The following is a 15,031-nucleotide window of genomic DNA, read 5'->3' on the forward strand; positions in this document are numbered from 1 at the left end:
AATTTATGGTATGCAGTCAAAGCAGTACTTAGGGAAAACTTTATGCCTCTAAATGCTTACATGAATAAAATAGAAAAAGAAGAGATTAATGAATTGGGCATGCAACCAAAAAAACTAGAAAAAGAACAAATTAAAAAATCTCCAATTAATACTAAATTAGAAATTCTGGAAAAAGAAAAGAATAATACATTGAAATCAGGAAAAAATATTGAACTAATACAACAGAATTGGTTTTATGAAAAAAAAACCCAATGAAATAGATAAACATTGGTTAATTTGATTAAAATTAATGAAGAAGAAAACCAAATTACCAGTATCAAAAATGAAAAGGGTATATTCATCACAAATGAAGAGGAAATTAAAGCAATAATTAGGAGCTATTTTGCCCAACTGCATGCCAATAAATCTAACAATCTAAGTGAAATGGATAAATATGCAAAAAATATAAATTGCCTAGAATAACAGAAGAGGAAACTTTAGGAAAAGAAATTGAACAAGCCATCAATTAACTCCCTAAGAAAAAATCTCCAGGGCCAGATGGATTTACAAGTGAATTTTACCTGACTTTTAAAGAAAAATTAGTTCTAATACTATGTAAGCTATTTGGAAAAATAAGCAAATAAGGAGTCCTACAAAATTTTTTTTATGACACAAATATGGTGCTGATACCTAAATCAGGAAAGCCAAAACAGAGAAAGAAAATTATAGACCATTTTCTCTAATGAATATTGATGCAAAAATTTTAAATAAAATATTAGGAAAGAGATTACAGAAATTTATCATCAGGATAATACATTATGACCAGGTAAGATTTCTATCAGGAATGCAGGGCTGGTTCAATGTTATGAAAAACTATCATCATAATTGACCATATCAATAAAAAAACTAACAGAAATCATATGATTATCTCAATAGGTATAGAAAAAGTTTTTGACAAAATACAGCACCCATTCCTATTAAAACAGTAGAAAGCATAAGAATAAATGATGTTTTCTTAAAATGATAAGTATTATCTATCTAAAACTATCAGCAAGCATTATATTTAATGGGATTAAGGTAGAAGCTTTTTCAGTAAGATTAGGGGTGAAACAAGGATGCCCATTATCGCCACTGTTATTCAATATCATACTGGAAATGTTAGCTTTAGCAATAAGAGAAGAAAAAGAATTTCAATTCCTTCAAGAATTAGAATAGGCAACTAGGAAACAGAACTGTCACTTTTTGCAGATGATATGATGGTATACTTAGAGAATCCTAGAGAATCAACTAAAAAGTTACTTGAAGTAATTAAAAACTTTAGCAAAATTGCAGGATATAAACTAAACCCACAGAAATCATTAACATTTCTATATATTATTAACAAAGTCCAGCAGAAAGAGATAGAAAAGGAAATTTAAAGACAATACAAAATATTTGGGAGTCTACTTGCCAAGACAAACCTAGGAACTATGTGAACATGATTACTAAACACTTTTTACACAAATAAAGTGAGGTCTAAATAATTGGAAAAATATCAATTGCTCATGGGTAGGCTGAACTAATATAATAAAAATGACAATTGTACTGAAATTAATTTACTTATTCAGTGCCATACCAACCAAACTACCAACAAAATATTTTATAGAGCCAGAAAAAAATAATAAAATTCATCTTAGAAGAACAAAAAGTCATGAATATCAAGGCAATTAACAAAAAATTCAAAGGAAAGTGGCCTAGTCATACCAGATCTAAAAAATTATAAAGTGGCAATCATCAAAACTATTTGGTACTGGCTAAGAAACAGAGTGGTAGATCAATGGAATAGGTCAGGTACACAAGACAAAGTTGCCAGTGACTATAGTAATCCATTTTTTCATAAACCCAAAGACACAGCTTCTGGGATAAGAACTCACTATTTGAAAAAAACTGGAAAATTTGGGAAAACTGGAAAATAATACGCTAGAAATTAGGCATAGACCAAAACCTTACACCATATACCAAGATAAGATCAAAATGATTTAGACATAAAGGTTGATACCATAAGCAAATTAGGAGAGCAAGGAATAGTTTATCTGTCAGATCCATGTAGAAGGAAAGAATTTATGACCAAACAAGAGATAGAAATACAAAATGGATAATTTTGGACTACATTAAACTAAAAAGGTTTACACCAACAAAGCCAATGCAACCAAGATTAGAAGGAAAGCAGAAAGCTGGGAAACAATTTTTACAGGTCTTTGATAAAGGCTTAATTTCTAAAATATATAGAGAACTGAGTCAAATTTATAAGAATAGCAAACATTCCCAAATTGATAAATGGTCAAAGGATATGAATAGGCAGTTTTCAGATGAAGAAATTAAAGCTATCCATAGTCATGAAAAAGTCCCCTAAATCACTGTTGATTAGAGACATGCAGATTAAACCAACTCTCACGTATCACATCATACCTATCAGATTGCGGCCAACATGACAGAAAAAGAAGATGATAAATGTAGAAGATATGGGAAAATTCAAACACTAAAGCATTGTTGGTGGAGTTGTGGACTGACCCAACCATTCTGAAGAGGAATTGGGAACTATGCTCAAAGGGCAACCAATCTGTGCATACCTTTGATCCAGCAATACCACTACTAGGTCAGTATCCCAAAGATTTCATACAAAATGGAAAAGTACCCACATGTACAAAAATATTTATAGCAGCTCTTTTTGTGGTGGCAAAGAATTAGAAATTGAGGGGATGCCCCTCAACTGGGAAATGGCTGAACAAATTGTGTTATATGAATTGTAATGGAATGCTGTTGTGCTGTAAGAAATGATGAGCAGGAGGATTTCAGAAAAACCTAGAAAGACTTACATGAACTACTTCAGAGTGAAGTGAGGAGAATCAGAAAAACACTGTACACAGTAACAGCAATATTGTATGATGATTAGCTATGATAGACTTAGCTCTTCTCAGTAATACAGCAATCTAAGACAATTCCAAAAGACTAGTGATGGAAAATGATATCCACTTCCAGAGAAAGAACTATGGTCTGAATGCAGATTGAAACACACTATTTTTACTTTTCTGTTTTTTTTTCTTTCTCGTGGTTTCCTCCTTTTGTTCTGATTCTTCTTTCATAACATGACTAATGTGTAGATATGTTTAATATGATTGTACATGTATGACATATACCAGATTATTTGCCATCTTGGGGAAACAGTAAGGGAGGGAGGGAGAAAAAATTTGAAAATCAGAATCTTATAAAACTCAATGTTGAAAACTATCTTTACATGTAATCGGAAAAAATAAAATACTACGAAGTGGGAAAAAAGAATGGTAAAAAAAATTAGGAAAATGAATAAGAGTGATGAAAAAAATTTTGAAAAGAGAATTAATGGCTTGGTAAAAGACACAAAAAATACTGAAGAAAATAATGCCTTAAGAAACAGAATTGGCCAAATGATAAAAGAGACACAAAAATCCACTGAAGAGAAGAACTCCTTAAAAAGCAGAATTGACTAAATAGAAAAGGAGGCACAAAAGCTCACTGAAGAAAATTCTTTGGCAAGTGGAAGCTAATGACTCCATGAAACATCAAAAAAAAAAATAAAACAAAGTCAAAAATGAAAAAAAATAGAAGAAAATTTGAAATATCTCACTGAAACAACAACTGACCTGGAAAATAGATCAATAAGAGATATTTAATTATTGGACTACCTGAAAGTCATGATGAAGGAAAGAGCCTAGACATCGTATTTCAAGAAATTATCAAGAAAAATAACCCTGATATCCTAGATCCAAAGGATAAATTAGAAATTGAAAGAATCCACCAATTGCTTCCTGGAAGAGATCCCAAAATGAAAACTCCAAGGAATATTATAGCCAAATTTTAGAGCTTTCAAGTCAAAGAGAAAATTCTCTCAGCATCTAGAAAGAAACAACTCAAATATTGTTGAGTCACAGTTAGGATCATACAAGATTTAGCAGCTTCCACATTAAAGGAGACAACTTGGAATACAATATTCCAGAAGTCAGAGGAACTAGTATTACAACCAAAAAAAAAAATCTACCCAGCAAAACTGAGTGTAATCCTTCAGGGGAAAAATGTATATTTAATGAAATAGAGGACTTTAAAGCATTCCTAATGGAAAGATCAGAGCTGAATAGAAAATTTGACATTTAAACTTAAGACACAAGGGAAGCACAAAAAGATAAATATAGGGAATTGAATAAAGCTAAAGTGTTTACATTCCTGAATGGGAAGATGATACTCGTAACTTTTAAGAACGTAAAAGGCATTTACGTAGAGGGCATGGGTATAAGTTAATTATATTGGAATGATGTAAAAAAATGGAGTGAGAAAGAGATGCACCTGGAGAAGGAGGAAGGGAAGAGGTATAATAGAGAAATTTTTCTCATGTAAAAAAGTGCAGGAAAGTGCTTTTTACAATGGAGTGGTAAATAGGAGGTAGTGATGGGCAATGATTGAATCTCACTGTCATCTGATTTTGTTCAAAGAGGGAAGAATAATTACACATTCTTAGTTGTGTATGGAAACATAATTTACCCAATAGGGAACTAGGAGAGGGAGGGGATAAGACAAAGAGTGGGAGATGATAAAAGGGAGGATGGATTAAGTGAGGCAGTGGTTAGAAGCAAAATAGACTATTGAGGAGGAACAGGATAAAAACATAGAGAGGATGAAACAGAAGAAATGAGATGGAGGGAAATACACAGTAATCATAACTGTGAATGTGAATGGGATGAGCTCACCTATAAAACAGTAGCATGTATTAGAAACCAGAATCCAAAAATATGTTGTTTGCAAGAGACACACTTAAAACAGAAAGACACACAAAGTTAAAAATAAAGGGCTAGAGCAGAATTTAATGTGCTTCAGCTGAATTAAAAAAGTCAGGGGTAGCAATCATGGTCTTAGACAAAGCAAAGGCAAAAATAAACCTAATCAAAGGAGATAATCATGGAAACTACACTATAATAAAAGGTACCATAAACAATGAAGTAATATCAAAATTTTTATAGCAAGTTTCTCTGATAAAAGTCTCATTTCTGAAATATTGAGTATAGAACTGAGTCAAATTTATAAAAATAAGAACCATTCTCCAATTGACAAATGGTCAAAGGATATAAGCAGACAGTTTTAAGAAGAAGAATCAAAGCAATCTATAGTCCTGTGAAAAATGCTGTAAATCACTATTGATTAGAGAAAGGCAAATTAAAACAGTTCTGAGGTACCACCTCACACCTATCAAAAATGGCAAATGCTGGCTGGGATGAAGGAAAAATAGGTGTATTAATGAACTGGAGTACTACTATGCTGTGGGAAATGATGAGGGGGTGGTTTCAGACAAACATGACAAGACCTTTATGAACTGATGCAAAATGAAGTGAGTAGAACCAGGAAATCATTATGCATAGTAATAGCAATATTGTAATGATGATCATCTGTGAAAGACATGGCTATTCTGATCAATACAATGAGCCAAGGCAATTCCAAATGACTCATGAAAAAAATGCTAGCCACTTCCAGAGAGAACTGATGAACACTGAGTACAAATTGAAGTGTAATTTTCTCTTTATTTTTCTTGCTTTTTTTGAAATATGACTAATATGAAAATATGTCTTCCATGATTTCACATGTATACTTGATATCATTACTGCTTGCCTTCTCAGTGGCTATGGGAATGGGATGGAGAGAGGGAAAGAATTTATAACTCATGATTTTAAAATAAAAAATGTTAAAAATAAATAATATATTTTAAAAAACCAACCAAATGGCAACATGTTAGAACCTGAAGGAGCTAAGATCTCCTTTAAAAAGCCTCAGTAAAGTTCTGAAAATGTGCCAAGGAGCAATGATAAAGAAAAGTATAAAGTGCTATAGACTTCTTCAGGACTGCACAAAAAGAGTGCTGTAGTTCTGAGTAGAAACAAGTCATATTAAGGTAGATAGCAAACTGTGCAATCATTCTGATCCCAGAGCAGAAAACAAGGTCAGACCAGCACTCAGTTCAAGGATTGTCCCTACACCACCACAGAAGACAGATTCCTTTCTGTATATAAGCTTGAGGTACTTCTTTCCCTTTAAGACACAGAAATTAGGAAAGCAGATTGAACCTAATTGTGTGTGTGGGGGGGGATAATTTACCCTAGAGTTACAATGTTTGGAGGGAGAAGATGGCTGTAATTCTAACCTGACACACTCTGTCTGAGATGAGCAGAGCCACAAGCCTTGTGGTCCCTTTATCTAGCTCCCCTCCAGGTACCTTATACCTGGAAAGAAGTCTGTCATGAAAATGGATGTGCAAGATTCCTGATATGTCTATCAAATCATCCCCATGAGCTGCCTTTAAACAAAGCTATGTGCATAAACATATGATCCACATTAGCAATACACCCATAAATATTTTATATCAGAGGTGTCAAATGTACTGCCCAGCTGGCCTATGTGCTTCACAACACTGTCAAGTGCAGGCTAAAATAGATTAAAATGCAATTGAGAAATATTTAATAAAATAAACAAAAATATAATAGATACCTAGATAGTGGTGATTTGTGGTTTTCTAAGTCATTATGTGCCCACAAAGTTTCACTTCTATTTGAGTTTGTCATTACTACCCTACATATATACACGATAGAAAGAAGGTAGTCCCAAAGGGGAGGGGTGACAAGGAAAGATCTCCTGGAGAAGGTGAGATTTGTGCTGAGGGAAGCTAAGAGTTAGAAGAAAATGGGGGTAGAATATTCTGGGCATGAGGCACAACTAATGGAAGAACAGGGCATCTGAACATGGAGTCAAGTGTGTGAGGAACAGGAAGGAAACCAGGGACATACTCTTGCATTACTTTTCTGAAATTTGTCCTTTTATCTTTGGTGCTTGTCTTTTAAAATATTTAAATTCTTTTCTGAGGTCCTCATGCATTCACATCAGTCTTTGATAGAAAGGCTTCCTTTTTCTTCTTGTCACAATTATTCTCCTTTGTCTCTTCAGAATTCCATTCTTGAGACCTTCCTGGCTTTTCCCAGTTGACTTCCCAGGTAGACTTTTAGTTCATGTGATCACATCTATCCTTCCTCTTGGAACTAATTAATAGTTGTATATGTTCTCCATGACATCCATGAAGACGTGGTCCTGTGACAGAAAGCAAATTCAAGGGCTCCTCCATTTTATCATGAATGCCTACTGCACTGGAAATTTCTTACGGAGTTTCTAGTTTCAGAGTCATTCCTATATTTGATGTGACAAACAAATAATACGCATGAAAAGTTCACTTAAAGTGCTCCATTAATTTAAGGTATTATTATATTATTAATAAAAAGCAATCCAAAACATTCATTTTACTTGCCTATGGACCAATAAATGATCAGATCCCTACATCTCCCAAGAGAAAATGACTACTTTCATTTGTTTATTGGATAAGAAATTGCGTTTGTTCTCATGTGTATGATGGGATTTCAGAATAATTTTAGACTTCTTTGTAGCTTCATTCTATAAGATAAAGCTATGCTCCTTACTTAGGGGATAAGTGATATTGGAACTTTGCCTTGTGGAGCTGACGATTTTTGTACAATTCTGCTCTTTTGGGACCATTGTTGCTATTATAATTAAGCTCAAAACACACGCAGCAGTTTTATAGGCACATATATTCAGTACATTTAATATTAATATTTCACAATGCCATTCTCTCAACTGAGCTGCAGATTAATGTTTATCTTGTCAGGATACATTATGGGAAAGTAATCAGGAAAGCTTATCCAAATACTAATAATAGTTCAAGGATTTTGCCTCTCATATTACAAGTAATTATTGATCATTGTGCCTCAAAAAAGTAATGAATATGTATTTGCTCCAAATCTAATATTATTCAAATGAATTGTTGATCTTGTTGACCTATTTCCTCTGCAGCTGATGGGAATAAATTATAAATTATATACAAATATATGCATATATTTTATGCATATAAGCAGTGATATATGTATGTACTTATATAAGTATATCTAAGCATGTCCTTAGATATACATATATAAAGTGTTTATATACATCAAATACATACATATAAAGTATGTATGTGCAGCTAAATGTGTATGTACATATATTACATATACTATATATACATATATCCAGGGGATCACAGCTATTCCTATGCTTTTATAATTGATTTCCATGAGCTACAGAAGAAATAGGTCAACAAAATCACCAACTCATTTGAATAATATAAGATTTGGAGCAAATACATATTCATTAGGTTAGGTACAAAAGGCACAGTAGTCAATAACTATAGTAATCTACTGTTTGACAAATGCAGAGACTCCAGCTTCTGGGATAACAATTCACGATTTGACAAAAACTGCTGGGAAAACTGGAAAATGGTAAGGCAGAAACTAGGCATAGACCAACATCTTACATTGTATATCAAGATGAGGTCAAAATGGGCACATGATTTAGACATAAAAGTTAATACCATAAGCAAATTAGGAGAGCAAGGAATAGTTTACCTGTCAGTTCTATGGAGAAGGGAAGAATTTATGACCCAAACAAGAGATAGAGAATATTATGAAATGCAAAATAGATAATTTTGATTACATTAAATTAAAAAAGTTTTGCACAAACAAAGGCAATGCAACCAAGATTAGAAGGGAAACAGAAAGTTGGGAAACAATTTTTACAGCCAGTATCTCTGATAAAGGCCTCATTTCTAAAATATATAGAGCACTGGGTCAAATCTATAAGAATACAAGTCATTCCCCAAATGATAAATGGTCAAAGGATATGAACAGGTGGTTTTTGGATGAAGAAATTAAAGCTATCTATAGTCATATGAAAAAATGCTCCAAATCACTATTGATTAGAGAAATGCAAATTCAAACAACTCTGAGGTACCACATCACACTTATCAGATTGGTTAATGTGATAAAACAGGAAAATGATAAATGTTGAAGATGTAGGAAAATTGGAACATTAATGCATTGTTGGTGGAGTTGTGAACTGATCCAATCATTCTGGAGAACAATTTGGAGCTATGTCCAAAGGGCTATCAAATTGTGCAGACCTTTTGATCCAGTAATGTCACTGCTAGGTCTGTATCCCAAAGAGATAATAAAAAAGGGGAAAGGACCCACATGTGCAAAAATATTTATAGCAGCTCTTTTTGTGGTGGCAAAGAATTGGAAATTGAGGGGGCTGCCCATCAATTGAGGATTGGCTGAACAAGTTGTGCTATATGAATGAAAAGGTATACTATTGTTCCATAAGAAATGGTCTGCATTTGGACTTCAGAAAAACCTGGAAAGATTTGCACGAACCAATGCTGAGTGAAGTGAGCAAAACCAGGAGAACACTGTACACAGTAACAACAATATCATGTGATGGACATTGGTAGACTTAACTGTTTTGAGCAATGTAATAATCTAAGATGACTCCAAATGTTCATGATGGAAAATGCTATCCACATCCAGAGAAAGAACTGTGGAATCTGAATACAGATTGAAACATACTATTTTTTTTCTTCTTACTGTTTTTGGTGGTTTTTTTTCTCATAATTTTCCCTTTGGTTCTGATTCTTCTTACAACCCTACTAATGTGGAATTATGTTTAATATTAATATTTATTATTATATAATTATTAAATTAAATATGTAATTAATATATTAATATTAGTCTCAAATTGCATGCTGTCTTGGGGAGGATGGAGTGGAGGGAGGAGGGAAAAATTTAGAACTCAAAATCTTATAAAAGTGAATGTTGAAAACTGAAAAATAAATAAACAAAATTTTAAAAATATATATTTATATATACCTAGTAATTATACAGTCATCCCTTTCACATCACAACTTTACCCATTGTGGTTTCGATATATCAAGGGTCAGCATAAGAAATTAAATGGGAATTTTTGGGGGCAGTTTTACAGAAGCCACAGATGAAACAGGAAGACAAGTAGATGACACAGAAAAGGTTTAGAAACTCAGAAATGCATAAAATATGTGCATAATATTGTATAATATCAACATATTTTATCTTTTAATTCTATAATAATTCAGACTTCTCTCGTATGAAGAGGGTCAAAAAGTTTCCAGATTATAGAGGCACCCCATGATGTGAAAGTGATATATGAATTGATAATTTATGGAATTGTGAAATAGGAGCAAGCATGCCTGCTTTTTTGGGTCCTCACTGGGAAAGACTATGATAGCAGTGGGAAATGGGGCTGTAATCACACTTTAATTAGGCACAGAGGGTGCTGGGGCAAAAAAAAACATAGCAGAGACAAATGGTGAAAGGGGTACAGAGGTAGATGGTGTAGGGAGAGGGTGAATGGTGAAGGAAGGCAGACAGAGTGGGGAAGAGGATAGGGAGTATGTAACCATGGATTAGAGTTGGGAGAACTAGGCAGCATGAGCCAGATATAAATGGAAGAGTGCTGGGGGCAGGAGTTTGAGTTCTCGGTTTTATAGGGTTTTGGGGGAGAACAGACTAATTCTTATCTGTGGCACCTTGGGGCTATTTCATTAACATATCCAAATCATTTCAAAATTGTCAGTTAAACTTCAAAGTTAACATGTCAACATCACCTCAAAATTAACAACTCCACTTAGTGATTTGCTGGTCTTATCTGGATTTTTTTTGAGATTTACGTAGCAGAGAACCAAAGGGCCCTGACAGTAGTGCCTCAATGGCTTTTGCCAATTTAGTACATGGTACCAGGATATGAATTTTGGCTAATTTATGATAGAATTTGTAAATTATGCTGCTTTGATCTTTGCATGACTTCCAAATTCACCTTTACAATCTTACTCCTTGCTGTTTCCACTTTATATTGACTATTTATAACTTACTTTACTGACAAGAAGGCAGGGCAGTGGTCAGGAGAACCAGAATAAGATACAATTTGAAGACAATATGTGAACACACACACAAATATGTGTGCGTGTAGTTCAACAGCTGGATAATCTGTTTGATACTGCCAGAAGATGTAGTATAATAATAGTATAAAATTATATACATATATATAGTATAAAAAGAGTATTGGATAAGGAAGGATACCAGAGTACTAGTTCTGATATTGTAACTAGCTATTTGGGTTGCAGATATATGTACATGTAAACATGTATATATGCATTTATATGTGTGCATATATTTATTTATATACATATATATGTGTGTGTATATCTATATATCTATATATCTATATATCTATATATCTATATATATCTATTTGTATTCTAAACTTTGGTTTCAAAATTGATATTTGTCTATGCTTTTTTTCCAAACTTTTCCCCATTCCCTTCCTCATCCTTCTTAATTTCTCTGCCATCTTTAATACTGTCAACCATTCTCTTCTTAATTCTTTCCTTTCTCTATATTGTCACAACACTGCTCTCAGGGCCCTGGGCAAGGTTTTGTTTTGTTGCAGGATTTCTGTTTATAAAACAGATCTCCCTGGATGAGGAAAGATAGAATGGTGAAGAGCAGGGAACCATGAAGACAATATTAGAATGGCAATGCCAGGAATAGCAGTATACCAAAGACCAGGAATGCACGATGAGGAACTTTGACCTCTAATTAAGGAAAGAAAAAAATATACAGAAACAAAATTTGTTTATTTTATATATTTTTCTTTTTTAAATTTTAACAGTATTTTATTTTTTCTAGTTATATGTGAAGACAAATTTTAAAGTTCATTTCAAAATTTTGAGTTCCAAATTTTATCCCTTTCTCCTTCACCTCTCTCCTCCCTAAGCAATTTGATATAGATTATAAATTGGTTATAAATGTGCATGTAAAACATATTTCCATATTAGTCATGTTGTGAAAGAAGAAATAGACCAAAAGAAGAAAACATAAAAAAATGAAAATAGTACACTTCATTGTACATTCAGATGACAACAGTTCTTTCTCTAAATGTGAACAGCATTTTTCCTTATTAGTCCATTGGAATTGTCTTGGATCTTTGTATTGCTGGGAAGAGCTAAGCCATTCATAGTTGATCATCTTACAATATTGCTGTTACTGTGTACAATGTTCTCCTGGTTCTGTTCACTTCACTTTGTACTAGTTTTTATAAGTCCTTCCAGGTTTTTCTGATATTTGCCTGTTTATAATTTCTTACGATGCAATAATATTTCAATATATCATTCCATTATTATATTACAATAATATTATATTACACATACATGTGGTATATGATATACCATCTCTTGTTTAGCCATTACCCAATTGATGGGCATCCCCTCAATTTCTAATTCTTTGCCACCACAAAAAGAGCTGCTATAAATCATTTTGTACATGTGGGTCCTCCCCCCTTTTTTTGGGATACAGATCTAGTAGTGATCCAGATTGCTGGATCAATGGTATGCACAGTTTGATTGCCCTTTGGGCATAGTTCCAAATTGTTCTCCGGAATGGTTGGATCAGTTCACAACTCCACCAACAGTGCATTAATTTCCCAATTTTCCCACATTCTCTCCAACACTTATCATTTTCCTTTTTCTTTGTTCATATTAGCCAAACTGATAGGTATGAGGTGATACTTCAGAGTTGTTTTCATTTGCATTTCTCTAATTAGAAGTGATTTAGAGCACTTCTTCATGTGCCTATAGATAGCTTTGCTTTCTTTATCAGAAGATTGCCTGTTCAAGTCCTTTGACCCTTTATCAATTGGGGAATGACATGTATTCTTATAAATTTACTCAATTCTCTATATATTTGAAGAAATGAGGCCTTTATCAGAGACATTTGCTATGAAAATTGTTTCCCAGCTTTCTTCTTTCTTTCTAATCTTGATTGCATTGTTTTTGTTTGTGCAAAAGCTTTTTAATTTAATATGATCAAAATCATCTATTTTACATTTTGTAAAGCTCTCTATCTCTTGTTTGGTCATGAATCTGTAACTCACTCAACTTATCCTTCAAGAATTTGGATGCTATATAGATTTATTATTGATATTATTTCATTATCTGTGGCACCTTTTAGTAAGATGTAGTTTCCTTCCCGATATCTTTTAATTTGATCTATTTTTGCTTTTATTTCATCTGAGATCAGGATTGCTAACTTTGCTTTTTCTTTACTTCAGCTGAAGCATATTAGATTCTGCTAGCCCCTTACCTTTACTCTGATTCATGCGTATTTCTTGTATAGAACATATTGTAGGATTCTGGTTTTTAATCTACTCTGCTTTTCCCAATTTATGGATGAGTTCATCCCATTCACTTTCATAATTATGATAACAAACTGTATTTTCCTCCATCCTATTTTCCCATCATTTATCATTCTCTCTCTCCTTTCACCCTTTCCTTCCTCACCAGTGTTTTGTTTCAAACCACAGCCTCTTCCAATTTGCTAGACCTTCTGTCAGTCCCCAACCTTTCCCTTACCCTCTCTCATTCTACTTCACTGTAGCATATGATAGATTTCTATACCCAACTGATTGTGTATGTATTTCCTCTTTGAGCCAATTCTGATGAGAGTAAAGTTCAAACAATGCCCACTGACCCTTCCTATCTCCCATTACACTGTAATAGTTCTTTTATACCTCTTCATGTGAGATAATTTACTCCCTTTTTACCTCTCCTTTCCTTCTGCTCCCAGTGTAATTCTCTTTCTCACCCCTTAATTGTTTTTTATATCATTCCATCAAAGTCACCTTATACCTATACTTTCTGTGTATGTATATTCTTTTTAACTACTTTAACAGTGATGCAGTTTTTAAGAGTGATAAACATCATCTTTCCAAGTAGGGATGCAAACAGTTTAGCCTTATTGAATCCCTTATGTTTTCTCTTTCCTTTTTACCTTATTATGCTTCTCTTGAGTCTTGTGTTTGAAGATTTGTTGTTGTTGTTCAGCTCTGTTCTTTTCACCTAAAAAAGCTCAAAAGTCCTCCATATCATTGAATTACCATTTTTCTCCCCTGTAGGCATATACTCAGTTTCACTGGGAGATGATTCTTGGTTGGAGTCATAGCTCCTTTGACTTCTGGAATATCGTATGTTATGCCCTCTGATCCTTTAATTTAGAAGCTGCTAGTGTGTAATCCTTACTGTGGCTCCACAATATTTGAATTGTTTCTTTCTGTTTCCTTGACCTAGAAGTCTGGCATTTGGCTATTATGTTCCTTGCACTTTTCATTTTGGTTGAAGGAATATTTTTTTCTTTTTTGTGAGGCAATTGGGGTTAAGCAACTTGCCCAGAGTCACATAGCTAGCGAGTGTTATGTGTCTGAGGCCAGATTTGAACTCAGGTCCTCCTGACTCCAGGGCTGGTGCTCTATACATTGCACCACCTAACTGCCCCTCCATCGTGCCACCTAGCTGCCCCGCACTTTTCATTTTGGGATCTCTTTCAGGAGGTGATTCAATGTCTATTTTGCCCTCTGGTTCAGGGTAGTTTTTTTTAATTCTTGAGTTATCTTTTTTTTTTTTTAATCATGGTAGTCCAATAGCTAAAGCGATAATTCTTAAATTATCTCTCATTATCTCTTTTCCAGGTCAGTTATTTTTCTAATGAGATATTTTATATTCTCTTCTGTCTTTTGATTTTGTTTGATTGATTCTTGGTATCTCCTGGAGTCATTAGCTTCCTTCTTGTCCATTTGAGGAATTATTTTCTTCAGTTAGTTTTTTTAACCTCCTTTTCCATTTGACCAATTCGTCTTTTTGTGGAGTTGTTTTCTTCAGTAAATTTTTGTACACTTTTCCCTATTTTTTTGTGCTTCCTTTATTAAGCTGTTGACTCTTTTCATGATTCCCTTGCATCATTCTCATTTTTTTCTCAATTTTTCTTCTATCTTTCTTATTTGATTTTTAAAGTCCCCCTCTCCCCCCCCAAAGATTTTTCAGAAGTTTTTGTTGGGCTTGAGACCAATTTTCATTTTTCTTTGAGGCTTTGAATGTACAGTTTTTTAAACATTGTTAGCCTCTTAAGAGTTTGTGTTCTGATCCTTGTCACCATAACTTTCAATGGTCAGGTTCTTTTTTTATTGTTTGTTCTTTTTTCCAGCCTATTTAATTACTTTCAAAGTTAGCTTTGCTCCTAAGGGAGAGGGGACATTA

Source organism: Phascolarctos cinereus, unplaced genomic scaffold, assembly GCF_003287225.1.
Source record: "Phascolarctos cinereus isolate Bilbo 61053 unplaced genomic scaffold, phaCin_HiC Scaffold_4;HRSCAF=312, whole genome shotgun sequence".
Classification (NCBI taxonomy): Eukaryota; Metazoa; Chordata; class Mammalia; order Diprotodontia; family Phascolarctidae; genus Phascolarctos; species Phascolarctos cinereus.